Source organism: Pinus tabuliformis, chromosome 8, assembly GCF_031772625.1.
Source record: "Pinus tabuliformis cultivar Carrire ecotype Pingquan chromosome 8, CPIR1, whole genome shotgun sequence".
NCBI lineage: Eukaryota > Viridiplantae > Streptophyta > Pinopsida > Pinales > Pinaceae > Pinus > Pinus tabuliformis.
In genome coordinates this window covers 672,486,396-672,490,474 of record NC_142294.1, presented here as the reverse complement: position 1 = coordinate 672,490,474, position 4,079 = coordinate 672,486,396, and positions in this window count along the sequence as shown.

Genomic DNA, 4,079 nt, shown 5'->3' with positions numbered 1-4,079 from the left:
TTGTTGTTCAAAGGGGGACTAATAAATTGCTCAAGTGTTTGAGAACGAATAATGGTGGGGATTATTAGTCCAATGCATTCAAGAATTATTGTAATAAGTTTGGCATTAAACATGAGAAGACTATGCTTGGTACTCCACAACAGCATGGTACTGCAGAAAGGATGAACCACACTTATATGGATAAGGTGAGGAGTATGTTGTCGAATTTCAAATTGGCAAAGAATTTCTGGGAAGAGGAAGTAAGGACAACTTGTTACCTCATCAATCGCTCACCTTCTATAGTCCTATATGGTGGTTTTCCTGAATAAGTTTGGACTCGTCAAATGGTAAATTATTCTCACCTAAATTGTCTTGGATGTGAAGCATTTATGCATATTCCCAAAGAGCATAGAAGAAAATTAGATGATAAATCAAGTGCAATTTCATGGGATAAGAGAATGGTGATTTTGGTTATTGTTTATTGGATCCAATTAATCACAAAATTGTTAGAAGCAAGGATGCAATATTTAATCAATCTGAGATGTATAAAAGGCCTGTAGGTGAAACACAGGTTAAGAAAATTGTTGACAGGTTTATAGAACAACAAGAAAATATCTCGCCATTGGTTGAATATGAGAAAAAAACCCAATAGAAAGATGAACAACGAGAAGAATAAAACTTGTCTCAACCATTACAAGAGATTCAAGTGGAAAACACACCACCACAGTTGGTTCACAAGTCTACTAGGCCTCAAAAGCAATCACAAAGGTATCCACCCTCAAATTATATTTTGTTAACTGATGAAGGTGAGCCTAATTATTTTCAAGAATCTTGTGAAGTGGAAAGTAGCAAAAAGTGGAAGAAATCAATGGAGGAAGAAATGGACTCTTTTTTGAAAAATAAAACTTGGGAGCTAGTGAAGCTTCCAAAAGAAAGAAATTCTCTACACAACAAATGGATATACATGATTAAATATGAGGGTGAGGAGAAAAATGGAAGATACAAAGCAAGGTTAGTGGTAAAGGTATTTTCACAAAAACAAGGTATTGACTTTACAAAAAAAAGATCACCTATTATTAAAATGGTTTCCCTAAGAGTTATTCCTAGTCTTGTTGTTGCTTTAAACTTGGAATGTGACCAATTAGATGTGAATACAACTTTTCTTCATGGAGAATTGAAGGAAGAAATTTATATGGAATAATCGAAGCGATTCAAGGTAAAAGGTAAAGAAGATCTTGTTTGCAGATTGAAAAAGGGCCTTTATGGGTTGAAACATGCACCTCACCAATGACATAAGAAATTTGATTCATTTATGTTGGAGCATGGCTTCAAAATATTATAGCTTGATCATTGTGTCTACATCAAGAGGTATGACAAAGAAAGGTATATTTTACTACTATTGTATGTGAATGATATGTTGGTTGTTGGACATGATAAGAAGATGATTAATAAGTTGAAGAAGGACTTGAGCAATAAATTTGCAATGAAATATCTACGTCCAACACAACAAATATTGGGTATGCGGATTATATGTGATAGAAAGAACAAAAAGTTGTGGCTATCACTAGAAAACTATATTGAAAAGGTGTTAGACAGGTTCAATATGAAGGATGCCAAACTATTTGGTACACCCTAGTATCACACTTCAAATTTAGTGTTGATTTGTGCCCTTATGATGACAAGAAGAAGTAGGAAAAGAGTAAAATACCATATGCTTTAGTCGTCGGTAGCTTGATGTATGTCATGGTATGTACTCGTCCAGATATTGCACATTCAATGGGAGTAGCGAGTAGGTTTCTTCGAAATCCAAACAAATAACATTGGCAAGCAGTAAAGTGGATTTTGAGGTGTCTCAAGAGTACTAGTAATTATTGTTTATGTTTGGGTAATAACAATGTTGTTCTTGAAGGTTACACAGATGCAAACATGGTTGGAGATGTGGATACTAGAAAGTCCACCACTAGTTATTTATGTACTTTTGTAGGAGCAACAATATCTTGGATGTCTAGATTGCAAAAAGTAGTGGCCCTCTCCACAACAGAGGAATAATACATCACTTCTAGAGAAGCTTGAAAATAGATGTTGTGGATGCAATGACTTTTAGGAGTGTGGGAATAAAACAAGATAAATATTTGTTGCATTGTGATAGCCAGAGTGTTATTCGTTTAGCAAAAAACCTAGCATATAATTCTAAGACAAGCACACTGATGTTTCATATATGACAGGCTCATATAATTCTAAGAAAAAGCACATTGATGTTTCATATCATTGGATCCATGAAGTCTTAAATGATGGACTAGTACAATTCGAGAAAATACACACTACAAAAATTCCTTGGGAAAGGGTTAGTAGCCAAGAGAAAAAAATGTCAAAAACATTCACTCAAGCTTCTATTTTGTCTCAAGTAGGAGATTGTTAGGTGTGAGACCAAATCACATCAATGTTGTTAGTGCCCATGGTATTCACAACCCATGGTATTGGGCCTATTGTATTATAATGAAATATTTGTATATATAGGAGTATGAATAAAAAGGTAAATGTACCCATGGTATTGGGCCCATTGTATTATAATGAAATATTTGTATATATAGAGGTGTGAATAAAAAAGGAAATGTACCCATGGTGTTGGGCCCATTGCATTATAATGAAATATTTGTATATATAGGGGTGTGAATAAAAAGGAAAATGTATGGATGGAAAAGAATGAAGTGAATGAAATGTGTAAATATTTTCATTGTAATAATAAAAATCTACTAAACCCTTTTCTCATGGTTTTCCCAAAAACAAAAATTTCACTTAAATTTAGTGTTCTACGTTTAAATAAATTTTCTAAATTATTTTTTATTTTTTATTTTAACGCATGGAAATTTTTATTTTGAAATTAAATAATTTTTCTATTATGTTTTATTAACATTAAATTTAGATAAATTTCAAAATACCAAAAAAACTTACAAACTTAAAAAAATATATGGTTATAATTAAAAAAAACAGTATTGAAATTGAAATATGGAAAAAACAATTAAAAAACAACAAAAAAAAATCCAATTAAAAAACCAAAAGAATAGAATGCGCTATTAAAAAAAAACTTTATTGCTATAGCAAAACCATTTTAATTATAAAAATAATTTAAAAATAAAAATTACAATAATAAATTGAAACGCAAAAGGATACAATGCAAAACAACCATGTGTATATATAGAGTTTGCTTTATTCTTATCACTATTGCTAAGTACAAATGATGCAGAGACCAAGTCGCTGGCGTTTACGGCTGTTTTCTAAATTTTGTTTCCGGATATAACGCAACCTAATCTCATATTGAGGTAGCATATTTCGAAATCAAGATTAATTTTTATTCTAAGATGGTATACTCGGTAATATATTTACTATTAACTAATTAGACATTAGTATAATTATATAAATTGAATAAGCATTATTAACTAATTAGACGTTAGTATAATTATATAAATTGAATAAGCATTAACTTATAATAGGTATTTAAATATTTTATGATATAATTAGTTAAAATATAGTTTTATTTAAAATAGTTATTATTATTTTTAGTGATAAAAATAATTAATATATAAGTTAAATATATAGACATTTAAAAAAATATTTAATAAGAATATAAATTATAGAGATTCACTTCTATTTTATTATAGAAATTCTTAATTTGTGAATAAGTTTCATGAGGATACCATGGCTTTATGAATACGACATTCTAAAACATCTCTAATTCATTTCATATATTTATATAAATTTTTGGATGTATCACCATTTAATCTTTATATTGAGATAGTATATTTGGAAATTCAATTATTGTTATAAGCAATCTTTATATTAAGATATACTAAATTTGGTTTCTCAGGAAAGATATAACCAGGAGCAAAGAACTCTCATACTATCAAGGAGTGGTAGCTACTCTATAGAGTGGACCTATCAATTAAGATCATGTGTTCTGTCCTTTGAAAACAAATTTGGTTTCTCAGGAAAGATATAACCAGGAGCAAAGAAATCTCATACTATCAAGGAGTGGCAACTACTCTCTAGAGAGGACCTATCAATTAAGAACATGTGTTCTGTCTTTCGAGATCACAAGTTTG